We start from the raw sequence: 26,594 nt of genomic DNA on the forward strand, positions 1-26,594 counted from the left end.
CATAGCAGTAGGTTTGTTACCTTTAGAGGGAAATTCATGCAAAACCACTGATGCACGTTGCCTTCAGGGACAGTTTTTCATCAACAGTCTCTGTATTTCCCTCTAAAACAACTCTGTCTGGTAACGTTGTGTTATTATCTCATAGCGTGGTGAATGTGCAGCTCACAACTTGTCCACCAGAGCGTTGTGGAGTTGTTGGATTGTGTATTTGATGAGTTTGATGGAGGGAAACCAAGAAATCCCATAATGAGCCTCCGTAGCGTAGCTCTGAGCAGCTCACGGCTCTGCTCCGCCGTTCTAAAAATAGCTTGCACCGACAATTAAAGGTAACAAACCTACTGCTATGACTATAGGGGTTATGGCAATGGGCCAATTTGACAAATTGTTGAACTATCCCTTATACAGATATAGGGTTATTAACAAGAAGCCACATTTTGATGATTTGGTTTCACTTTTATTGTGAAATATCTCACAGGACGACGGTGAAAACTCACTAACGAGCAAATGTTCAGTGGTACAGCGACTTCTGAAACTGCAATATTTGCCTTCAGAACCGTTAATAGATTTGCAATGATGCAATTAAAATGGCAATTTGTTTGGGGTTTGGGGGCATAGGGGGGTGAGAGAACCACTGGTTTTGATTATAAATTATCTGATATTAGCAGAAACTTTTCAAGTTTACATTCTCATCTGTTATGATATTTATAATAACGTGACCAGGAGAAAAAACACAGAAAAACATGTTGTTGTTGTTGTTTTTTCTCTTAATTGATTCACCTCAGCAGCTCCTCAGGCTAATATGGTCCACGTACTCTAACACATTGGACCACCATCAGTGTGTGTGTGTGTGTGTGTGTGCGTTACATCCTCAGCCCATTTATCAGAAAGTACTCAACACCTGATCAATGATGAGAACATTTAGGAAATGGAATGAGCTTTTCCTTCACCGGGCGTCGGCGTGGAAATTGATTCTTGTGCGGCAGCGACTGCTGCTTATAATGATGTTTTCACTGCAGTGAGGAAGTACAGCAGGGAGTGTGTCTGTGTGTGTCTATGTGTGTGTGTGTGTGTGTGTGTGTGTGTGTGTGTGTGTGTGTGTGTGTGTGTGTGTGTGTGTGTGTGTGTGTGTGTGCGTGTGTGTGTGTGTGTGTGTGTGCGTGAGCACATCGACTGGCTGCGTAAGGCTGAGTAAACCTTCCTCTGATCCCTGTGTCCGTCCTGAGTCATCCTCACTGCAAAAACTCAACATCTTACCAAGAATATTTGTTTTATTTCTAGTCAAAACAAATCTCATTATACTTAAAATAAGATTCATCACATTAAAAGCAGCTTGTTTTTAGACACTTTTTACTTCTTTCAAGCAGATTTTCACTTGAAATAAGTAGAAAAATCTGATAGTGGAGCAAGTTTTTCTTTATACAAGCACAAAAAACTTGCTTTCACTGGCAGATTTTTCTACTTATTTCAAGTGAAAATCTGCTTGAAAGAAGTGAAAATGATCTAAAAACAAGTTCATTTTTAGGTGATGAGTCTTATTTTAAGTGAAAAGAGTTTAGTTTTGACTAGAAATGAGACATTTTGACAAGAAATATGACAAATATTCTTGGAAAGATTTTGAGTTTTTGCACTGCTCCTCCTCCTTTCTACTTATTTCAAGTGAAAATCTGCTTGAAAAAAGTAAAAAGTGTCTAAAAACAAGCTACTTTTTAAATGTGATGTGTCTTGTTTTAAGTAGAATGAGATTTGTTTTGACTAGAAATAAGACAAATGTTCTTGGTAAGATTTTGAGTTTTTGCAGTGTGTGTGTGTGCGTGAGGGTATCGACTGGCTGCGTAAGGCTGAGTAAAGCTGCCGCTGTGATCTCTGTGTCTGTCCTGAGTCATCCTCCTCCTCCTCCTCCTCCTCCTCCTCCTCCTCCTCCTCCACAGCCCTGAGCTCCGTCTGCTCCGACTCAGCGGGCGTCCGGCTGCAGACGCTGCTGCTACAACTTCCTCCTTGACCTCAGGACGCTCCGACTCGCTCCGACGAGCTCAGCCGGTTCCGTCTGGACCCGGGGAACCTGCAGCTCGGCTCGGGGCGACGCCATGAGCCGAGCTGCTCCGTCACTCCCTCCCTGCACTGCAAAAACTCAAAATATTTGTCATATTTCTCATCAAAATGTCTCAATTCTAGTCAAAACTAATCTCTTCCCACTTAAAATAAGACTCATCACTTAAAAATGAACTTGTTTTTAGATCATTTTCACTTGTTTCAAACACATTTTCACTTGAAATAAGTAGAAAAATCTGCCAGTGAAAGCAAGTTTTTTGTGCTTGTAATAAGAAAGAAAAACTTGCTCCACTATCAGATTTTTCTACTTATTTCAAGTGAAAATCTCCTTGAAATAAGTAAAAAGTGTCTAAAAACAAGCTGCTTTTTATGTGATTTTACATATAATGAGATTTGTTTTGACTAGAAATGACATTTTGACAAGAAATAAGACAAATATTCTTGGTAAGATTTTGAGTTTTTGCAGTGTGTCTCCTCATGCTTTTCTGTCTTTGCCCATTTTTCTCTTTTCCTTCCCTTCGTCACCTCCTTCTCCACTTCCTGCCTTGGTTCCTTAACCCATGGTGGAGGAGGAGGGAGGAGGGAGGAGATGGAGGGAGGAGGAGAGAGGAGAGGGAGGAGGGGAGGAGAGGAGGGTTATTTAGGAGCCACTTGACCTTGTTAATGTTGTGTTTTCTCTGGGTGCAATTAGAGCAGAGAGGAAGCAAACAGCAGCCAGACTCTAACAGGGAGAGAAGAGCAGTGAAGCAGCTGCTCTGCTCAGCCACATATCACTGCTGTGTAATTGGAACAGGCTCGTTCTGTGATTGGCTGCTTCTCTCACAACAACGTTACAGCAGAAACAGCCCAAAGTGAGAGAAACACAAAGAGAAAGTAACACAACAGTCACACAGTCACATACTACAGCACCAGTCCAATGTTTGCCCTGTGAACAGTTCATCAAGTGGAAGATGAAATGATCTCCTAAAGACATAAAGTTAAACATGAAACACTCTTTTTTTCCCCAATATTTTCATCAACATCAGTGTATTATTTTAGTTTTCTACATTTTCAGAGTGAAAAAGGGAAACAAAGCAGCAGGAAACCCAGGAGAGTTGAGCTCTCAGAGAACTTTGACCAAGGAATCAGACAAGAGATTTACTATTTACACACTGGGAGAGTTTACACAGTTTTCTCTTGTTAGAAGCACAAAAAACTTGCTTTCACTGGCAGATTTTTCTTCTTATTTCAATGTGTTTGAAACACATGAAAATGATCTAAAAACAAGTTCATTTTTAGGTGATGAGTCTTATTTTAAGTGGAAAGAGTTTAGTTTTGACTAGAAATGAGACATTTTGACAAGAAATAAGACAAATATTCTTAGAAAGATTTTAAGTTTTTGCAGTGCATAGATTAAAATGAAAAGTGAATGTGTCATTTGTAACTTTATGTCTTTTGGAGATCATTTAATTCCACTTGATGAACTGTTCACATTACTAACAGACATTTTAAACCAGGGGGGAACACATTTTTGCATGACACTGTATGTGTGTGTGTGTGTGTGTGTGTGTGCGCATGTGTGTGCACAATTACAACACAACACAAACGAGCAGCGTCCAATCACAGCTCAGTTATCGTCAACCTCCAGAGTCCAAACAGACAGACAGACAGAACCGGATCAGAGAGCAGCTTCAGTGCAGTGTGTGAAGCTGCGTGTTGTGTTGTGTCGTGTTGTGTTGTGTTCACTGCAAAAGCTCAAAATCTTACCAAGAATATTTGTCTTATTTCTAATCAAAACAAATCTCATTCTACTTAAAATAAGACTCATCACATTAAAAGTAGTTTGTTTTTAGACACTTTTTACTTCTTTCAAGCTGATTTTCACTTAAAATAAGTAGAAAAATCTGATAGTGGAGCAAGTTTTTCTTTCTTATTACAAACACAAAAAACTTGCTTTCACTGGCAGATTTTTCTACTTATTTCAAGTGAAAATTAGTTTGAAACAAGTGAAAATGATCTAAAAACAAGTTAATTTTTAGGTGATGAGTCTTATTTTAAGTGAAAAGAGATTATTTTTGACTAGAAATGAGACATTTTGACAAGAAATAAGACAAATATTCTTGCAAAGATTTTGAGTTTTTGCAGTGTTGTGTTGTGTTGTGTTGTGTTGTGTTGTGTTGTGTTGTGCTGCTGACTCACATTAACATTCAGACTCTCTCCACCTTCCACCTCATCTACTGTCACTACAGCCAGAGAGAGAGATTTCTACTGCTTGTGTTTTGCTGTATGAGGAGCTTCTTCCTCCTCCTCTTCTCTTCCTCCTCTTCACCCACTCACTCCTCTAACATTGTTTGGGGTGAAGTCTTCACAGTGACTTGGCCGAGAGACACGGAGCGAGACAGGAAGACAGAGAGAAAGAGAGTGACAGGATGAGACAAAGGAGAGAGAGAAGCAGCTCAGAGTGATGGAGGGATAATTGCCGGTCTGAGGCCTCGTCACTGGGATTCTGGATTTACATGTTCACCACAAACACAACATGGAGGAGAGAAGAGAGGAGAGAGGATGTAGCACAGAGGAAGAGAAGATGCTGCAGCACACACAGTAAAAATAAAAAATAAAAACACTACTGCTCTGATGTGATGTGTAGAATCAGTGGATATCTCTACACTATATTTATCTTTTCATCATGTTGCTGCTGCATCTGAATCTGAGCTGTAAATGGAGACGTATAGAAGAGGAAGATGTTAAAGAGGAACTATGCAGGATTTGTACCTTAATTATACCATTATTGTGAAATATCTCACAGGAAGACGGTGAAAACTCACTAACGAGCTTCAGTTCAGTGGTACAGCGACTTCTGAAACTGCAATATTTGCCTTCAGAACTGTTAATAGATTTGCAATGATGCAATTAAAATGGCAATTTGTTTGGGGTTTGGGGGCATAGGGGGGTGAGAGAACCACTGGTTTAGGATATAAATGATCTGATATTAGGAGAAATTATCATTGAAATGTACATTCTCATCTGTTATGATATTTATAATAACGTGACCAGGAGAAAAAACACAGAAAAACATGTTGTTTTTTCTCTTAATTGATTCACCTCAGCAGCTCCTCAGGCGAACTATGGTCCAGTACTCTAACACACTGGACAGTGGATATTTCTACACTATACTGTATTTATCTTTTCATCATGTTTCTGCTGCATCTGAATCTGAGCTGTAAATGGAGACGTATAGAAGAAGACGATCTTAAAGAGGAGCTATGCAGGATTCGTACCTTAACTAAACAGCTTTGGAGTCATTGTGACGGTTAAAGAAACGACACAGAAGTTTCATTTTGTGTTGATTTTGTCCCCTGTGGACTAAAGCTGTAGGTTTCTTTGTCCCAGTTCAGCCATGAGGAGAATATATAGCGATAAAGACACAGAGAGTTTGGTGGACACGGCCACTTAAACTATTAAGAAATAGCTTAATCTTCCCACCGCCGGCCTCATTCGCTGTTGTAAGTTGAACAGAGACAGCAGCAGACAGCAGAGACTTTTGCATATCTAGTTAAAAGTGTTTTTAGGGTTAGAGACACCGAGGAGGAGACACCAGACCGGTCCATCAGAGCTGGAGCTGCAGCTGTCTGTCTGTGTTTTAATCACCTCGCTCCTCTCAGGTTTCAGTTTACAACCCAAATTGAATGAATGTGTAATTTCCTTGGATGCAACACTGATGAAAACACAACAACAACAGATACAGGATGAAATGAAGATCCAGTTACTGCAGAGCCTTACGCAGCCAGTCGATGCCCTCACACACACACTGCAAAAACTCAAAATCTTACCAAGAATATTTGTCTTATTTCTTGTCAAAATGTCTAATTTCTAGTCAAAACTAAACTCTTTCCACTTAAAAATGAACTTGTTTTCAGATCATTTTCACTTGTTCCAAACAAATTTTCACTTGAAATAAGTAGAAAAATCTGCCACTGAAAGCAAGTTTTTTGTGCTTGTAATAAGAAAGAAAAACTTGCTCCACTATCAGATTTTTCTACTTATTTCAAGTGAAAATCTGCTTGAAAGAAGTAAAAAGTGTCTAAAAACAAGCTGCTTTTAATATGATGAGTCTTATTTTAAGTAGAATGAGATTTGTTTTGACTAGAAATAAGACAAATATTCTTGGTAAGATTTTGAGTTTTTGCAGTGTGACAGCGATCAGCAGCAGGTTTGGTCGTAAACCTCTGGCTCTGAAGTCCCCCCCCCCCATCCCTCGGTCTCCACCCGTATTCCTGTTGTATCAGCAGAGTAAATACGCCGGCAGTGATTGAGAGTTTAAAGGTCATCCCTAGTCCTTCCACAGATGGGATGGAGGAGGTTTTCGGGGTTAGAGGGGGTGTGGGGGGTGTGTGGTGGGGGGGCTGAGGGCTAAATGTCATTCACAGTCTGGGCAGCGCAGCCAGCGCTTAGCCAGCGGCGAGGTCACAAGGTCTGATGAAAACAAATCCATCAGTTTGCTGCCGGGGCAACGGGCCGCAGAGCTGCAGGGCTGCAGGGGAGCAGAGGAGCTGTAGGTTACACAGGCAGAGCAGCGTGTGTGTGTGTGTGTGTGTGTGTGTGTGTGTCTGTGTGTGTGTGTGTGTGGCAGCGGGATGATGATGCTAAACAAGGCAGAGCTGCAGCAGCGACTGTGGATGTTTAAAGTCGAGGATGAAAAAGAGAGAGGGAGAGATTATCTGAGCCAGGCCGAGAGCTCTCTGTGATCCACACACACACACACACAAAATAACATGAACCAACCAATCTACACCAACACACACATCACACACCACCCCAGAAAACACATTTGTGTGTGTGTCCGAGATCAAAGAGCATCACTGAGCTTCATTCAGCCTGAACGGAGCTCATGAGTCACAATGTGAAGCAGCCGTTCACGACGTAAAGACACAAACAACAACGTTCACATGAGCGTTTTCTCTACAATCTGAGTAGATAGAATGATTCCAGCTGTTTACATGCACAAAATATCTGAATCAGATAAAAAATTTGAGCAATTGGAAAATCTGAATCCACTGTTTATATGGACGTAAAATCAAATAATCCGATCACACTGCAAAAACTCAAAATATGTCTTATTTCTAGTCAAAACAAATCTAATTCTACTTAGAATAAGACTCATCAGCTTGTTTTTAGACACGTTTTACTCCTTTCAAGCAGATTTTCACTTGAAATAAGTAGAACAATCTGATAGTGAAGCAAGTTTCTTATAACATGCACAAAAAAACTTGCTTTCACTGGCAGATTTTTCTACTTATTTCAATTGAAACAAGCCAAAATGATCTGAAAACAAGTACATTTTTAGGTAATGACTCGAGTCTTATTTTAAGTGGAAAGAGATTAGTTTTCACTAGAAATTAGACATTTTGACAAGAAATACGACAAATATTCTTGGAAAGATTTTGAGTTTTTGCAGTGCATGAGGTGCGTATACATCATAGACTGTAAAAAGAATGGACGTAGCGTCCGTGACGTCCCCCATTGGTTTTGGGGAGTCGTTTTTGTGACTCCAATATGGCGGCCTGAACAGTGCCATGTTGGATTGGCCGGCCGAGAACCCGCCCACTGGCCTCGAAGCAGCTGTCCACGGAGCTGCTCAGACCTGTCACTCAACGTTTCGGCGCCCTAATTGGCCAGAGTTTTAACCTAATAACAGTAAAACGGTAGAGTTAAAAAATAATTCACCCCCCTCAGAGTGTGTGCGGGGGTAGAAACTATCGATTGAGAAAAAAAAACGTTCTGACACCAGGCTTTTAACATGTTTACTGAGGATGTAAAATCGGCGATTTTAACATGGGGGTCTATGGAGAATGCTGCTTTCTGACACCAGCCCCCAGAGGAAGCCGGGGGGATTGCAGTTTTTTGAACGCGGAAGTGAGCTTCACTTCTCAGACCCACAACTGCCCCCTTGGTATACATGCACCAAGCTTTATTCAGAATAGCAGACAATGCACAGAGTCGTCAATATTTCCCATCCATCATTTCTCCCTGCACTCAGAATGGACCTGCATGCGGCAGTTTTTTTTTCCCAGCGATTTCTAATTAGTTTGATGGTTCTGAGGACTCTGGCTTCCTCCAGCTCTTCAGGAACTTGTCTGAATAACTCTGTGTTTTTTAGCCGTTCGACTGTTTGTCAAGTCGTTCAACTCTTCTGAGCTCTCTTAAAGTTTCCAGTAAGAAGGTCGTATTGCCACCAGACCAGTTGTGCTTCTTTGACCGCGCCATCTTCATGTCTTGCCACTAAACAATGCAAAGGTGGAAATGCGTCACGTTGGTATAAAGCAGACAGAAAGTCACGATGGGAATAAAGATCGGGATAAACCACCATCAGAATCTTACAAATTGACGTGTTCACATGACGCATTTTTATTCAGACCAGCCCTTTATTCAGAATATCCTTGTCCTTGTAAACATAGCTACTGTTTACATGGATGCGAACTAAAGTGATACGCTTTAAACGTGCGTGTACGTGCATCAGAATAAATTCACTGTGACATTTTTTTCCGGTCAGATTAGTATGTATTGGTATAAACCAGTAGAAGTTTCCTTGTCCTTCTCTCTCCACCTGCCTGTTGACATGACAGCCTGGTATGGCACCCCAACTGTGCAACTGAAAATCATATTTCAGATGAAAATAGCAATGAAAGTTATTGGACAGAAAGACCACAACCCCCTGCAATCCATTTTTGAAGGCCAAGTCCTAAGAAGAAGAATATGAACTCCTTCCATCAAGCAAACCTTACAGAATAGAAACAGTATTTGCCTCAAACCAAAGGCAGAAAACAGGAATTTGTCTTTGACAGGGCTCAACACCACCGTCACACACACACAATACGTTAAAAAAGACCTTAAAAAATACACAAAAGAGGCCAGCAGATACAAAACCAACCGCTTCAAACAACTGAGCACCTTCTGTCTCCTCACGACTTGAATCTGTGTCTGAATGTATTATGTCCTACTTTTTTTTATTGTTGTAGCAGTGATATCTGGCACTTTTAGCCCACAACAAGTTACCTTTGGGACAATAAAGTATATCTAATCTAATCTAATCTAATCTAAACCACCCATCTTAATAGGAAAGAAATGTCTCTCTGAATCAGCCCGTTTGGATTCAACTTTTCCAATCGAAGTGTTCACATGATGTAGTTTTATTCAGTGTGTAGGAATTACTCCCATCCAACACTGAAGTCGTGTATTGCATTCAAGCCTCGACAACATAGGTGAAACCAAATGTCACCTGACACTTCATGGAGAACGACAGACACAGACACTACACACATGGTGGAAGCCGGTTATGGTGGAGCTGTTGTATGTTTACCTGGTTTCTGAAGCTTTCATAGTCGCAGTAAAGCCGAACTAAAAACCGGTGCGTAGGCTTTAAAAAACACTGTTTACCATGTGACTACGAAAGCTACTGAAACCAGGTAAACATACAGTTCAACCAGAGGAGTATAACTGGTTTCACTATGAATCACGGCCAAGAATGTGAAGTCAGGAAAAAGGTGGATAGAAAGAAAACCACTGATGGAGGTAGTGGGTATGCAACCCTTATTCCATCAATCCTGTACTAACCAGGCTGGTGTGTTTTAGCAAGATCTGGTAATGAACCAACTGGGGGGGTGCAAAGTCTGTAGATGGAAACACACAGGATTTGAATTTCTTTTAATGCGCATTTCCCAGTAATTCGAATCACTTTGGATGGAAACATGGCTTCAGTCAAGCAGTGCTGGCTCTCTAAACACTGAAGGTGGAGCTATTCCCTGGTCGTGCTGTATGTCCCTTGCCGGCAGCAGTGGTTTCAGGATGCCAGACCGTCATGGAGCTCCACAGTCAACTGAAAATGCTTCACAATGTCCCTTTAATCCAGCCTGCACCATGCAGACCTAACCTGACCAGCTCAGTCAGGTATCCAGTGCTCAGTCAGCGAGGCAGCAAACAGCTTCATTCTGAGATCTGATTGGCCCAGAGTGCTGCTGACTCCATCAAGTCCGGAGAAGTTTAGCCAGACCCTGTAATTGCTAATCGTTGAAGCCTGAGACACACCTAACAAGGCGCGCACACGCACACGCACACCCCTCAGCCCAGAGTGCACGACACTCCTCCCCTCTCTCCCCCTTCTCTCCCACTCTCCCCCTCTTTCTCTCTCTGGCTGCAGTGAAAGTGATAGGCCGGCCCCAGAGACAGACCAGAATAATGTGCATCTCACTGCTGCAGCTGCTAATGGGCTAATGGGCTGAGGAGGGAGGAGGAGAAGGAGAGGAGAGGAGAGGAAAGGAGAGGAGAGGAGGAGAGGAGGGGAGGGGAGGGGAGGGGAGGGGAGGGGAGGGGAGAGGAGAGGAGAGGAGAGGAGGGGAGGGGAGGGGAGGGGAGGGGAGGGGAGAGTAGAGTAGAGTAGAGTAGAGTAGAGGAGAGGAGAGGAGAGGAGGGTGGAGGAGAGGAGGAGAGGAGGAGAGGAGAGGAGAGGAGAGGAGGGGAGGGGAGAGGAGAGGGGAGAGGAGAGGAGAGGAGAGGAGAGGAGAGGAGAGGAGAGGAGAGGAGAGGAGAGGGGAGGGGAGGGGAGAGAAGAGAAGAGGAGGGAGAGGAAAGGAGAGTAGGAGAGAGAAGAGGAGGAGAGAGGAAAGGAGGAAAGAGAAGAGGAGAGGAGGGGAGGGGAGAGGAGGGGAGGAGGGGAGGAGAGGAGGAGGGGAGGAGAGGAGGATGGAGGAGAGGAAAGGAGGGGAGAGGAGAGGAGAGGAGAGGAGAGGAGAGGAGAGGAGGAGAGGAGAGGAGGAAAGAGGGGAGGGGAGGGAAGAGGAGTGGAGGAGAGGAGAGGAGGAGAGAGGGGAGGAGAGGAGAGGAGAGGAAAGAAGGGAGGACAGGAGTGGAGGGGAGAGGAGCTGAGAGGAGAGGAGAGGAGAGGAGAGGAGAGGAGAGGAGAGGAGAGGAGAGGAGAGGAGAGGAGAGGAGGAGAGAGAAGAGGAGAAGAGAGGAGGAGAGGAGATGAGAGGAGGAAAGAGGAGGGGAGGGGAGAGGAGAGAAGTGGAGGAGAGGAGAGGAGGGGTGAGGAGATGAGAGGAGGAAAGAGGAGTGGAGGAGAGGAGAGGAGAGGAGAGAGGAAAGGAGGAAAGAGAAGAGGAGAGGAGGAGAGGGGAGAGGAGAGGAGAGGAGAGGAGGAGAGGAGAGGAGGAGAGAGGAGAGGAGAGGAGAGGAGAGGAGAGGAGAGGAGAGGAGAGGAGAGGAGAGGAGAGGAGAGGAGAGGAGAGAAGGAGAGAAGTGGAGGAGAGGAGAGGAGGAGAGGAGAGGAGAGGAGAGGAGAGGAGAGGAGAGGAGAGGAGAGGAGAGGAGAGGAGAGGAGGAGAGAGGGGAGGAGAGAGGGGAGGAGAGGAGGATGAGATGAGATCGGGGTCTTACAGGCGAGAGAGAGAAACTGTTAAAGCGCTAAAAGGTTGAAGCGGAAAAGCAATTTAGAGCTTTAATCAGATTGTTATTGAATGTGCAGGAATTAGACCGAGCCGCCCGAAGCGCTGCTGGCTACGACCAGTCGACGTTGGACCGGTGTCAGCCAGACAGAACACACCACAACCCCGGTGTGTGTGTGTGTGTGTGTGTGTGTGTGTGTGTGTGTGTGTGTGTGTGTGTGTGTGTGTGTGTGTGTTGTGAGATGTGTGTGAGTGAGAGAGAGCGCTGCTGGGGAGATTAGCGGATTATATAAATGAGTGGAGCAGCGTGTTTGTAATGCTTGTGCAGAATGAGAGATAAGACGCTAGTTGTGGAGAACATTGTTTTTTCAAATGTGCAGGAGAAAGAAAGAAAAAAAGCTTCAGTTACATCGAATTCAATTTATTCATCACTCAGTGTTATTAATATTACAAAGGAGTGGGGTTGGAGGGGGGGAGGGAGGGGGGAGATAAACTGTACACTGTATTTATTCTTATAATAGCAGCAGCAGCAGCAGCAGCACCGTGAATGAAACGCTGCATCAACACGACACAATGTGCTGCTTTAAAGTTAATTGGACTAATTCAATAAGGAAATGATAAAGTGTGGATACAATACACTGGATGTTGTGTTTGTATATATACTATATGTGTGTGTGTGTGTGTGTGTGTGTGTGTGTGTGTGTGTGTGTGTGTGTGTGTGTGTGTGTGTGTGTGTGTGTGTGTGTGTAGCAGGAGGAGCTGTATGGAGTGAAATTACTGCCAAAACTATACAAACACACAAAGCATGAATTGTATTTGTAGAATTGTGTTTTTCTACTTGAAGGATTTTTTCTTTTTTGCTTTAAGAAATATGTTTTTTTGTTTCTGAAGCATGGTGTATTTATTTGATATTGTGAGGGACCGGAGCGGCCTCCCCACGTAAAGGGGATCAGGGCAGACCAGACTTAGGTGATGGAGGTTGGAAACAGAGCCAGCGAAGCGTCGAGTGCCAAAAGACAAGGTTTTTTCATTTTTTACAACACACCCTCTGAGGGCAAAAACAGGTCCAAAAAATGACCCTACCCTACCCTCACACCAGGTTAGAACTGACCTCATAGCCTCACACCAGGCTAGAGCACCTTTTCCTCAGAGCCGCCCGGAAGCTAAATGCCACTCCCTTAAATACAGCTGTGAGTTAAATTAATTGGGGCAAACCATTACTGCAGGGCAAACCAAACACTATAACGGTCCCTCAAACACATCATTTACACCAATACACACCAGAATAAACAATACATAACCTATTTTAACCTTGTACAATCTTTCACATATCCACACAACACCTGTGCAACATGATCACATGAAACCATATAATACAAAAACACAAACACCCCTGAGCACCATGGGCTATGCCCACCCGGGCCCGCGCTCGATAAAGACCGCCCTTGCAGCGGCGCGCGCTTCCGCAGAGGAGCAGTGGAGCTGGACCGGGAGTGCAGGTGAATGTAGCTGCGTGTAAATGAATGTATGCGGGAGCAGAGTCTTTAGTGAACAGATGAAGAGCGGGACGGGTAGTGGGTACCTCACTACACGCCAGGATGGTAGGAAGGAGTGTAAACTGTCTCAGGTGACTTGTGGGTGTGGTGAGTGCGAGCAGCAGCGCACCGCGTTCCCAACACCGGTGCGCGGCTCATGCCACACATGTTAACAAAGCACGACCCCAAACACACATATTATAAACATACACAACATAACGTCTTCATGGAGTCTTTAGAATAATATGTGGGAGTGTGTGCGGGTGTACTGTATGACTGTGCGTGTGTGTACAAATGTCCGAGAAAAGTCTCTCATCGCTCCCACGTGGGCCATGCCAACCCGTGGCGTTCAACCCAAGAGACAGTGAGAGGGTGGGGGGGGGGGTGCTCACCTTCTCACAGATATGTACATTTCTTATTTGTGAAAGAAAATGCATTAGTTTGTGAATTATGTTTTGTATTTGCATGCCAACCACACTGAGTTTGTTTGTGAATCGTTGGGCATGAGTAAAAGCATGCTTTGTGTGTTTGTGTTTGCACTGCAAAAACTCAAAATCTTTCAAAGAATATTTGTCTTGTTTCTTGTCAAAATGTCTCATTTCTAGTCAAAACTAATCTCTTTTCACTTAAAATAAGACTCATCACATAAAAATGAACTTGTTTTTAGATCATTTTCATTTGTTTCAAACTAATTTTCACTTGAAATAAGTAGAAAAATCTGCCAGTGAAAGCAAGAAAAAGAAAAACTTGCTCCACTATCAGATTTTTCTAATTATTTCAAGTGAAAATCTGCTTGAAAGAAGTAAAAAGTGTCTAAAAACAAGCTGCTTTTTAATGTGATGAGTCTTATTTTAAGTAGAATTAGATTTGTTTCGACTAGAAATAAAACAAATTTTCTCGGTAAGATTTAGAGTTTTTGCAGTGTGTGGAGTTTTGGCAGTAAACTCACTCCATAGAGCTGCAGTGTAATGATGCTGTGCACTGTAAAAAATGTCCGTAGAAATTACGGTAAAAAACTGTCAAATAGCAACAGTAAAATACCGTAAAATCAAAAATAGTATATCACTGTAGTAAATACACTGAATTACCGTAAATCAAGATACAGTAAATAACTTTAAATTTTACGGTCTTACTAAGTAGAAAATATGGAATTTTACTGTGAATGTTGCAAAAAGTTTGTAAAATTCACGGTAAAATACCATAATGTCACAAGCGTGTAATTAACGTAAAATTGACGGTATCATTCTGTCTGAATTACAGATTTTGCTGGTGTTTACGTTTAAATTTACGGTACACAACCATTAAATCATACCATCATTTCTATAGAAAGTAAAATGTTAAAAAGTATGGTAGGGCAATACATCAGGACAGGCTGTGGTCACGTGGGCATTGTTCGGGTCGATGCGAAGCACTTAATGCAATAGAAAAACTACATGTTGTCAAAACACAGTGAATTAAGATAAGATTAAGATACTAAGTCAAAATAACATACGTAACATATATTTCAGAATAAATGTGCAAACATGGAGTTTAGACATAAATATATTTTTTTTAAATACAAACATCTCTATTGTACAAACATGTAGTCTCTATAACATACACACAGTAAAAAAAAAAAAAAAAAAGGAAAAAAAGAAGAAGCTTGAGTCAGCTCTGGCTTGGGTGACCCACAGGTGACCCAGCTAGTAACCATAGTAACCCATTTGTTGGGTCAATGGTTGGTTTGCTGCGCGCCACCAAGATCCGTTATTTTTGGCCGGAGCGCCGTTACAACCTGGTTACAACCAAGCTGCTCTGTTGTCAGCCAAAGACGACATAAGTAAAGTGGATTAATTTTATTTTTGATGGAAATGCCCCAGCTTCAGTCTGCAAAAAAGTCTGACTGCTTCAGCAACGAGTGTCGGTGGATCGGACTGGACTTTCTCAGGTTGGATCGATACCAACTGTCCGTGGAAAAGCTACAGATGAACTGTAAGTATTTAAAAATGAGCATGGTTTGTGTTACTTTGGCCGTTTAGCACATGAGCTAGGCTAACGCTAACGATGGCTAGGCTAACGCTAACGACCGTTATGCTAATACAGCTAACGGTCGTTATGCTAACGCTAACGGTAGATCGTTACGCTAATAACGCTGACTACTATAGCATGAGACTGTAGCGTGAGAGACAGGACCTGAGAGTAACCAGAGTTTTTGTGTTTTCTAATCAGAGTAAAGTATGTGGAAGCTAGCACATGGAGATAGACGGTCTGAAGAGGAGCCTTGCTCTCATGGAGGTGCAGAAGTTCCTAAGGGAGGCCAACATCATTACTGTTAAGGTAAAGTTATGTGTTACTGTGTTTGTGTGGAAGAGGGAAAATACACCGGCCTAAAACTGCCTTGTTCAGATATCCATGTAGTTACTTCTGTCCATTATCATTATTACTGAAGTGTTACATGAGTTCATTTTGTGTTCAACATATATATTTGTACAGAACCATCCCATCCTTAGCTGTAGCATTTTTAACACTACAAAATCATTTTACCTTCTCCTCAGCATGGTGCAGCTGGAGAATGCAAGGCAGCCTACTTTGCAGGAATGTGGCATGGCCAGTACATCTTCAGCGTTATCAACACTCAGCTTCAGTGAGTACATTTAAATTGATAGGCTTCTGAACTGGTGCTGCCATTAAATGTTTTTGTTTCTTCATACCTGTCAAATGGCCACATCAATAATTATGTCTCCCATTTATGTCTACTACCCTATTATCTGGAGTTCCTTAAAGCAGAAGTGAGTGATCCGGTCGTTTTCGCTAATGCTGCGTTCCAGGCAGGCTTTTGAAATCGTAAATTACAGCTTCAAGTCACAACTTACGACTTTGTAGCGTTCCAGGCAACCCACTCGTGTTTTTCCGACCTGTTTTACCGGTGAAAGTCACTATAACGGCCACTCGTAACTTCCGACCGGTGAACTCGTACCAGATCGAACTGGTACCACTTCACGGTCGGAAAAATACGAGTTAAATACGAGTTAGATCCTCGGAACTATCCTTAAAAAAAAACATCAAAATCACTGATTCAATGTCAAATCCAAAGGATTGTGTGTTTTCAGCTGTAGCCTCCACAGTTTCTCCCTCAATCTCTCTCAATCTATTAGATCTGCTAAATCTGTTAACTGTTTTAAGCGCCTCCTGAAATCATATTTATTGGTTGGCCTTTCTATTAGATTTTTTAAACCTACTCTTCATTCACCATTTATTTTTTTTCTGTTCCAACTTCTTTTATTAATGTTTTGTTTGTTGTTGTTGTTGCTGCAGGAAGCACTTTGCAACAGTGTGCTATATAATAATAATTATCATTATCATTAACAATGTTTTCTTTGTTGTCTTTCTTTGTCTGGTTGCAGAGAGGTTCATGCCAGTCCACAGTAAACACCTGATTGAAGACTGCTGGTGAATTTTCAAGCAGGAATGATGACAACACCTGCCCAAAGTTCCAGTTTCTTCAACATTGTACCATGTCTATATGAGACTCTGTCCCACCTGTCTTCAGTCAAGTCTGGACCCAATGACTCAAACACCAGTCTTGTCAAGGCTAATTAGAGGTAAGCAATGGTTTATGTACAACTCAAACTTCACTCAATCAATCTCCCACAAGTGCACGGTGCCAACAGCTTCATACAAACATACAGTAGAAAAAAAATCAGTATTACGGACAGGATTCAGGATTTAGGCTGCAATTCGACAAGGGTGAAACAAATACTGATGATCATTTAGTCCTGAAAAGTGACAGTTTCTACCTTTCACACTAATACAATAAAATAAATGAAATACTCCTGATGACCTGCAAAACTATATTCCAGAGTGCTGGTTTCATTCTATGTATAGCTCATTGGAGCTCAGTTTAACAACAGAAGGCTGAATTTATCTCTGTAGGCACCATGCTCAGGCACTGCATCAATCTAACCTTTGCTTTGTTTCTGTTTTCTGGCTGCAGAGAGGATCATGCCAGTCTACAGTGGACACCAAATGGACAATATATGAGTCTTCAAGCAGAACTGGTGACTGCTGGATGCTTTAAGTTCCAGTTTCTTGAACACCATGTATATGTTAAGAGCCCTCTTCAGCCAAGTCTGGACTCAGTGACTCATTAGTGTTGATCAACACAGGGCAAGTGGCTCCTTTTTTCATTATGTTTATTTCTTCTACCATGGACTATCCTTCTTCATATGTATGGACACACACTGTCTTTTCAAGATGTCAACACTGCCTTGTGAGTATACTGGACAAGTTCTGTTTTTCACAGAGAATGTGTATATGCAAAGAGAGGTTCTTAAAGTTTATCAATTATAGTCTGTACTTTGGTTTACAATGGGCTTAAAGGACAATTCCAGGCGAATTCAACTCAGGGGTGTATTTTCCTATCATTTTAGGTCTAAAAGAAGGAATCTGAAGATTTTCAGTTTAATCGCTCCCGTTTTGCAGTAGTTGCGTCTGTCCCCGCATCGCCAAGGCAGCGATGAATGGGAGTGGATGTAAGTTCCGCTGTTAAGGCTGTTTCCAGCCCTCAAAGCCGCAAATTCTTCCCACAGACAGCGTCAGATAGAGACTCAAACATGCACCGAGAAGTTTATTTAAGCAAGCAAGCAAGCCGACATGTTTTTAAAACTAGATCTAATTCAAAGTCTCCCGGAGTCTCGCGCGAGACCCAGTTGCCGTGCTCGGTGTGTTCAGGTGCAGTAGGAAAGCTACAGTTTGTGTCATAAACACAGGAATATCAACTCTTTACTTGCTTCAAGTAAAAAAAACTTCTCGGCGCATGTTTGAGTAGCCACCTGACGCTGTCTGTGGAAAAAAATTTACACTTGAAGCAAGTCAAGAGTTGGTATTCCTGTGTTTATGACACAAACGATAGCTCCAACTGCACCTGAATACACCAGCACTGCAACTTTGGGCTCGCGCGAGACTCTGGGAGACTTTGAATTAGATCTAGTTTTACAAACATGTCGGCTTGCTTGAAGCAAATAAACTTCTCGGTGCATGTTTGAGTCGCCATCTGACGCTGTCTGTGGAAAAAAATTGCGGCTTTGAGGGCTGTAAACAGCCTAAACAGCGGAACTTACATCCACTCCCATTCATTGCTGCCATGGCGATGCGGGGACAGACGCAACTACCGCAAAACAGGAGCGATTAAACTGATAATCTTCAGATTCCTTCTTTTAGACCTAAAATGATAGGAAAATACACCCCCGAGTTGAATTCGCCTGGAATTGTCCTTTAATTGGTTATTTCCTTTGTAATTTACCATTTGCATTTGCTGACTGTAAAATCTACGCCAACAAACTGTAATTCCATTATGTGTTGTACCGTATTTTTTACGGTGAAATTCTGGCAACCACAGCTGCCAGTATTTTACCGTGAATTTTGCAATAAAATACCGTACTATATCTTACGGTTTTACCGTGTTTTTTCACTGATGGACTGTAATTAGGTTTACAGTATATCCGTTATTTTTAAAAGAATTTACCGTAAACAGGTTTATATTATAACTGTTATTTTTACAGCAAATTACCGTAAACAAATAACAGTTCTCTACTGTGAAATTTACGGTTGCCAAAACAGCATACCGTAATGTGTAATACATTGTGACCGTATTTTCTACGGTAAAATTCTGGCAACCACAGCTGCCAGTATTTTACCGTAAATTCTACGGAATTTTTTTTACAGTGTGTGTGTGTCTGTGTGTGTGTAGTGTAGTGTAGTGTATTGTATGTGTGTGTGTGTGTATTGTAGTGTGTAGTGTGTAGTGTAGTGTAGTGTGTAGTGGAGTTGAGTGGCTGACGGCTCGGCCCATCATGTCCGATCTGTCTGAACCTCGGCTCAGGACGGAGCCGCTCGGCTCGGGGAAATTATTTTTGACACAATTCACTGTCAGGGCAAATTGGTGCAGTGGGCTGAACATGAGCATAATGGGTGATGGAGAGAAGAGGAGAGGAGAGGAGAGGAGAGGAGGAGAGAGGGAGAGAGGGATAATGAGGAGAGGGCAGAGGGAGAGATGGGGAAGGAAAGATAGATAGATACAGTAAGGTGGATGGAGAGGATGAAGGGTGGATACAGGGAGGAGGAAGAGGAGGGAGGTACACAAGGAAAATATGAGCGGAAGAGGAGAGGAGAAGAGAGAGGAGAGGAGGAAAGAAGGAGAGAGAAGATGAGAGGAGAGAAGATGAAGAGAGGAGAGGAGGAGAAGAGAGGGGAGAGGAGAGGAGAGGAGGAAAGAAGGAGAGAGAAGATGAGAGAAGATGAGGAGAGGAGAGGAGATGAGAGGAGAGGAGAGGAGAGGAGAGGAGGAGGTAGAAGAGGAGAGAAGAGGAGGAGAGAGGAGAGGAGAGGAGAGGAGAGGAGAGGAGAGGAGAGGAGAGGAGAGGAGAGGAGGAGGTAGAAGAGGAGAGAGGAGAGGAGAGGAGAGGAGAGGAGAGGAGAGGAGAGGAGAGGAGAGGAGAGGAGAGGAGAGGAGAGGAGAGGAGAGGAGGAGAAAGATGGAGGACAAGTGATGAACAGTTTGATTCTCAGCAGCATCAACGAGTCAGAGCTGAATCAGCTGATCAAGTGACATCATGTTCATTACTGCACTCCTACTACGCTGTGTGTGTGTGTGTGTGTCTGTTTGTGTGTGTGTGTGTGTGTGTGTAGGAGTGTGTAGGAGTGTGTGTGTGTGTAGGAGTGGTGGATGGTGCAGTGAGGAGGTGGTGTGTGTGTGTGTGTGTGTGTGTGTGCTGTGCTGTTCTGCTCCTCGGCATGTGAGGGAATGTGGAAACAGAAATACATGCAACTGACAGGAATTACAGTACACACACACACACACACACACACACACACACACACACACACTCTCTCTATGTGTGTGTGTGTGTGTGTGTGTGTGTGTGTGTGTGTAACCTGACGACTTTGATGTGCGAGACACTCCGAGGAAAAAAAACTTTGGTTTCTTCCAACGGCCCCAAACAGAGAAGAAACTGTTTGAAGGAGGAGAGAAGAGAACATCTCCTAATGGTGTGTGTGTGTGTGTGTGTGTGTGTGTGTGTGTGTGTGTGTGTGTGTGTGTGTGTGTGTGTGTGTGTGTGTGTGTGTGGGAGGATGAGCAGCTTCACATCGCGCCTGTGAAAACCAAATCATTTTTGTTCTGTAACGTAAACGCTGTGAAATCCATGAGATGATTGTTCCTGCTGCTGCTGCTCGTCTGAAACACGTCTTCATTCATTTGATAATAAATACAGTCTATATATGTAAATGTAGTATATAGTAGCCTTTAGTTGAGAATGTGTGCAGTTGAAACACCCTTAATATCTTGCCCAAGCTGCAAGGCTGAGCCACCATTTTTACTCAGCAAATGCATATTAGCATCCTCTCTGGTTTGGTTGGTGGGAAATGTGAAGAGTTTTAGCATCTCCAGTCCAAAGAGAACAGCAAAAGTCTTTTTTTTTTTACTAAGGTAAGAATTTCACTTTATCATGTCCCTTCCACAACGAACAGCTTATTATCCTTTTGTGACCATCAAACACAACTTACATCACTGCAAACGTTATTTTGTGCCCTAAAAACTCACATATTTCATGCTATCCCAACATGTTAGGTCACTGCACAATCTGGAGAAATACACAAAGAGAGAGTTCTATTACATCACTGTTAAGTTGTGCAGTGTAGACTACGATAACATGTTATAAGTCACAATAAGACCAAAAAAACAAAGAAAATTAAAAAAAAACACTAATCTTTGTGATACCTGAACAGTGTTATATTAATATATACTATTAATATTACAATGCAATACAATAATATTCGCTTGTTTTTAATAAAGAGGAATTAATTTATATTGAAATCTCCTTTCAAATTGTCATTTTGCATTTACAATTGATGTTCAGTCATCATCAATGGGTTTCAATAGGTGTCTCAACTGTACATATGGGGTATGGTTGAGACGGGATCATGGTAAAAATGCACCTCATGTTTATGACCTGATTGTGGAAAAAATAAACAAATAATAAATGATATTCATCAATAATAACTTAGTATACAAACACATTAAACAGCATGAAAAATCACTTATTTTCAGTGTAGCCTATAGTTTTCTTTTTTGCAAAATCTGTTAAAAAATGGAAAAGCAAAAAGTGTCTCAATCGTACTCGGTCTACCCCTATAGAGTTCTGTGTGTGTCTCTCTCTGTGTGTGTGTGTGTGTGTGTGTGTGTGTGTGTGTGTGTGTGTGTGTGTGTGTGTGTGTGTGTGTGTGTGTGTGTGTGTGTGTGTGCTGTGACTGAGGTTGTTTGAATATTTCAGCTCGCTGCAGAGTCGACGTGGATCTGCCCCAGTTACAAACTACAGTGATTCTCTGACAGAGCTGGTAAACAATGATGACACCTCCCTCCTCCAGCTGTGAACAATCACATCTGGAAATAAAGAGCAACAAAAAATATGATCTGATTTCACAAAGAAATCAACATTTTTAATGAATAGCTATAGTTCAAAAGTTAGTTACTGAAATCTGTTTCTAGTTCAGGTTTTTACATTTCTTGCAGCTGTTTCCCGTCGTTCTCTGTTTAGAACGTTTCGCTTTAGCCTATGCTATCTCATTTTCACGTCACTATATCAGCATTTAGACTAATCTGATGTTTGTAAAGTCTATAAAACCAATGATTGGACAAACATTACTATTTCTGTGTGCACATTTTTGTAATTAGCCATGGTTATCATAGATTAGCCGGGCTAACGGTTAGCTACCTGTTTAACTTTAATAACTCAGTGACTCAATAAACGCTCCATGAAAAAATATTTTCTCCAGCGGATATCTGAGTTCCAACATGACTGAGCTAACTGGAGTAGTTTCATGTCGTGTCCCACAACGGGAGGGTTTTAACAGCTGACGTCCTGCTGTTAGCTTAGCTACCGCCCTTAGCTTAGCTACCGCCGTTAGCTGTCCCTGTCAGCTGAGCCCCTGATGCTTTCTAGACACCGTGATTCCCCCAAACTGAATAAATACCAAGGCGATTCGGTCTATAACATCTGGAAAAGCCCTAAAGCAAAGAAATTTGATCTCATTTCACAAAGAAATCAACATTTTTTTATGAATATAGTTCAAAAGTTACTGAATTCTGTTTCTAGTTCAGGTTTTTACACTTAACTGTTCTACCAAAGAAACATCACCGACACAACAGCAGCAGCAGTTAATGATGTTTCAACATCAGAACTCTGTATTTACTGAGCAGTAACTTGTATCTGGACCGTGACACGTATAAAGATGCAGTTTGTTGTGTTGCACTGACAGCTCTTTACTTTACCGTCACTGTTCACTGCAAACAGAAACTACAGCATCGTCTTGTTTTCATGTTGTTCACAATGAATGACTGTATGTGGATCTGGATCTGCAGGCTGGTTAGATAATAAATAATAATAAGATGTTGTTCATTCATCTAATGAAGCCTAAAGAGCTTTGTGCTCTTTATACCAACAGCTTCTGACTCACAGACCATAAACACTGAAGATGGATGGTTCAGTGGTCTCTACATATTTCCTCTGCAGTGAATCGGTGTCGTCGTCAGATCTGTGACAGCTCCAAGTCTGAGGTTTGGCCACAAGAACAGGTGGAGGTGAAGGTGTTTGTCTTCATACTGGACAGTCAAAGTCACATTTATTTGTAGAGCACGTTTAAAAGACAAAAAGTGCTGTAGCCTGATCAGACAATGCAATTAACACAGTTCAGACCTTCACAAATACACATTCATGCTCCAATTCCAAAACACACTTAAACACACATTGAAATGCTCAGATTCAACCTGAGTTAAAGGCCAAGGAGAAGAGATGCATCTTTAGCAATGACTCAAATTGTTGGATGTTTCCAGCTTAGTCTTTATAAATGTAGGAAGTTTGTTCCAGAGCTGCAAAGTCTCGGCCACCTTTGTTTTTGCATCTGGATCCTGGATAATCTAAAAGAATCAGATCACCATGGTAGCAGAGTCCAGAGACTCACTGGGGCCTAAACCATCAGACATCGCAGTGACACAACGATCCATCACCGTGGTCACTTCTTTACGCTCACTACAGTGCACATTGATCAACATATCAGTTTCAACATCTATATAAATGTGCCAGAGTTCGGCTGATTTCCATCTGTTGTCCCTGGGGCAGGTTGGTAAAAGTTAATGTTCTATTATCAAAATACTGCTGCAATAATTAAATAATCACAATTATTACACTATGAATGTGTAAAATCAAATATAGTCAAAATATAATTGCATTACCAATTATACAAATTGGATATTTAAAGTATCTATTAATATAGGACCAATTATTAATCCTTCAGAGGAAATGTTTGAATCTTTTTTTTCTTACAAATGAGGCAATAACATTTCAGTTCCTACCAGTTCAGTGTTACGTTAGGTAAATTGACATTACAGTAACATCACTTAACCTAGTGACTGTGTATTTATTTTCCTTTACTCTGGGTACAAAGCCGGGTGGTTATCTCGCAGGTGATGATTCTTATCGTTCATAATGTTGCGTAACTTTGTTTACATTCAGTGCGAGTCGCGCTGATCTGCCGACACGGTTCCAACATCATCTTTTTTGGAAAGTGACGGTGTTTAAGAACCTTTACGATTAAATAATTGTGGCGTTTAATACCGCGATTAATTGTGAAAACAAGTAATCGTGACATCCCTGGTGACGCTGCCTTCTGTTTGTGGCAGAAACAGAAACTAGAATCAGTTTGTGACTGGTCCTCTCTCTGTGCTGATGGTGTTTGTCTGAGGATTGTTGAAGCTGTCTTTATGCCAGTGTTGGACTATGGTGATATTATTTATAGGAATGCTGCCCCTTCAACTCTTTCACCTCTAGATGTGGTCTATCACTCTGCTCTTAGATTCATTACCGGCGATAGTTACAGCACTCATCATTGTTAATCTGTACACAAAAGTAGGTTGGTCTTCCCTGTCAGAAAGACGCAACAATCACTGGCATCTCTTCATCTTTAAAGCCATTACTGAAAAGCTCCCACCATACATTACAACACTGTTAGATTTAAATCAAGGTTCATATTCAACTCGCTCCAATGACTGGCTTACTTTTTAAGTCCCCCAGGTACAAACTGAACTTAGTAAATCTGCATTTTGCTATGATGCCCCTGTACTGCCTCCTGGAACGATCTTCAACTCACACTTAAAATCAATGCTCCTCCATCCCATCAACATTATAAAAATATCATCTCAAACCTCTTTACCACAGTCTGTAACTGTTTTTAAATGTTGAAATGAATCAGATGTATTTAACTTATGTGTTTTATCCTCTGCTGTGCATTGTGTTTTGCTTTGAATATTGCTGTGATCTCGACGACATTGCAAATGAGGGTAAAACCTCAATGTCCTTTCAAGAATAAATAAAGGTTTGAAAAAAGGTTTACAGTCAGTGTTTCTACAGGTGGGACGTCGGTCTGGTTGTTTTACAGATGTCGTGTCTTAGGATACGCAGCTTTTTGGCAAATGTTTCCTGTTTCCTGTCAGCGAAGGAGGAGGATAAACTGAAACACACTCCAATCCATCTTCATCCTAATCCTGCAAACACACTGAGTCTCAGGAGGAGGAGTTCCCTCTGTGAGTTCCCTCTGAGCTTCACAGTGCCGAGGAAACAAAACAAACTAACTCCCAGAGAGAAGCCTGGAGGAGTTCCTCAGGTCCAGGTCTGTGGACAATGGACTCTGGCTGTGGCCTTTTTAACTTCCCTTTAATCCTTTTAAACTTTTTAGGTTTTAGTATCGTAATTTATTTATTGTCTCTTTTTATTTATTATGCATATTGTGGAGCGTCCACCCAACCTATAAGCTTCTCACAATGTATGTAGGCTACTTGTACATCTATGTGACAATAAACTTCTTGAATCTTGAATCTTGAATCTCTGGTCTATGGACTAACGGACTAACGGCCTCTGGAGGGAAACGAGCTGCAGGTGAAGCCTGAAGGTCACATGGTGCTCCCTTGTTGTTGTTGCTGTTGTTGTTGCTGTGGAAACCTGAGCTGAGTATAGCTGAGTATAGAGCGTGAGGAGGAAAATGAAGATTCATTTCCTGGATAAATGAAGGTTGTTGATAATAAAAGGAGAGAAGCTTGAGTCGCTCTCCGGAGATGAGTCAGCCTCTAGTCATACATCTCTCTCTCTCTCTGATTAATTAATAGTTTGTGACTGTTGCTAAGTGCCAATTATATTTTTATGGTATTGTCAGAGAAAAGATTGGTTCCATAAACTGCAAAAACTACAACATGATAAAGGACAACGTATATGTTATCTATATAAGGAGCAGTGACAGTGAGGTGTTACTACAGTCTGCACATCCTGCTGATCTCTGTTTTCTTTCATCTCTATCGGCCGTCGGACAGAAATGATTAGACTCTAAAACCCAACGACAGGTTTTGTGGCCGAGTGTCAGATTCCTCTGCTGCTCAGTATCGAATAAAAACTGATCAATATTTATGTATACGACACCGGAGTTATGTAACAGCCAAGATGTGTGTGTGTGTGTGTTTGGGAGAGGAGGGCAGGGGAGAGAGGATGAGAGGAAAGAAAAGGAAGGAGAGGAAAGAAGGAAAAGAAAGGAACGGAAAGGAGGAAAAGAGAGTAGAGAAAAGGGGAGGAAAGGAGAGGAAAGGAAAGGAGGAAAGGAGAGGAGAGAAAAGGAAAGGAGAGAAAATGGGAGGAGATGAAAGGAAAGGAGAGGAGAGAAATGGAAAGGAGGAAAAGAGAGGGAAGGAATGGAATGGAAAGGAAAGGAGAAGAGGAAATGGGAGGAAAGGAGAGGAAAGGGAAAGAGAAGAAAGGAAAGGAAGAAAGGAGAGGAGAGAAAAAGAAAGGAGAGAAAATGGGAGGAGCGGAAAGGGAAGGAGGAAAAGAGAGGGAAGGGAAGGAAGAAAGGAGAGGAGAGAAAATGGGAGGAAAGGAAAGGAAAGGAGAGGGAAGAAAAGGAGAGGAAAGGGGAGGGAAGGAAAGGAGAGGAGAGGAAAGGAAAGAAAAGGAGAGGAGAGGAGAGGAGAGGAGAGGAGAGGAGAGGAGAGGAGAGGAGAGGAGAGGAAAGGAAAGGAAAGGAGAGTAAAGGAAAGGGGAGTAAAGGAAAGGAAAGGAAAGGAAAGGAAAGGAAAGGAAAGGAAAGGAAAGGAAAGGAAAGGAAAGGAAAGGGGAGGAAAGGAAAGGAAAGGAAAGGAAAGGAAAGGAAAGGAAAGGAAAGGAAAGGAAAGGAAAGGAAAGGAAAGGAAAGGAAAGGAAAGGAACGGAAAGGAAAGGAAAGGAGAGTAAAGGAGGACAGGACATGAGGACGTTGTCCAGTATGAAGAGCAGTCATCATCATCAGTAAACAAACCAGAGTCACATAGAGACGATTTTAACACCTGAGAGTCGATGCAGATCTGACAGACGGAGTCTCTGAGCTGCTGTCACTTTGTCTCATTACATCACCGTGACGACGGCGTCTGTCCTTTCACACACACTCGTCTCTCTCTCTGTCTCTCTCTCTGTCCATCTCTCTCTCTCTCTGTCCATCTCTCTGTCCATCTCTCTGTCTGTCTGTCTGTCTGGGACGAGAGCAC

The 26,594-nt window shown here is 42.2% G+C and overlaps 1 protein-coding gene and 1 long non-coding RNA gene across 2 annotated transcripts in view; one reads left to right on the forward strand and one right to left on the reverse strand.

The window, feature by feature from the left end:
* Positions 1–26,594, reverse strand: part of kctd16b (potassium channel tetramerization domain containing 16b) — a gene marked incomplete at both ends in the record, with an annotated part of 131,370 nt that overhangs the window by 60,607 nt on the left and 44,169 nt on the right. The window lies entirely within an intron of this gene.
* On the forward strand, positions 15,167–16,461 carry LOC310996934. The gene is made up of 3 exons (XR_014595920.1): positions 15,167–15,316; positions 15,535–15,623; positions 16,384–16,461. It is a non-coding gene; the product is annotated as an uncharacterized lncRNA (long non-coding RNA).

The sequence above is a fragment of the Trachurus trachurus genome (assembly GCF_905171665.1).
Source record: "Trachurus trachurus genome assembly, chromosome: 14".
NCBI lineage: Eukaryota > Metazoa > Chordata > Actinopteri > Carangiformes > Carangidae > Trachurus > Trachurus trachurus.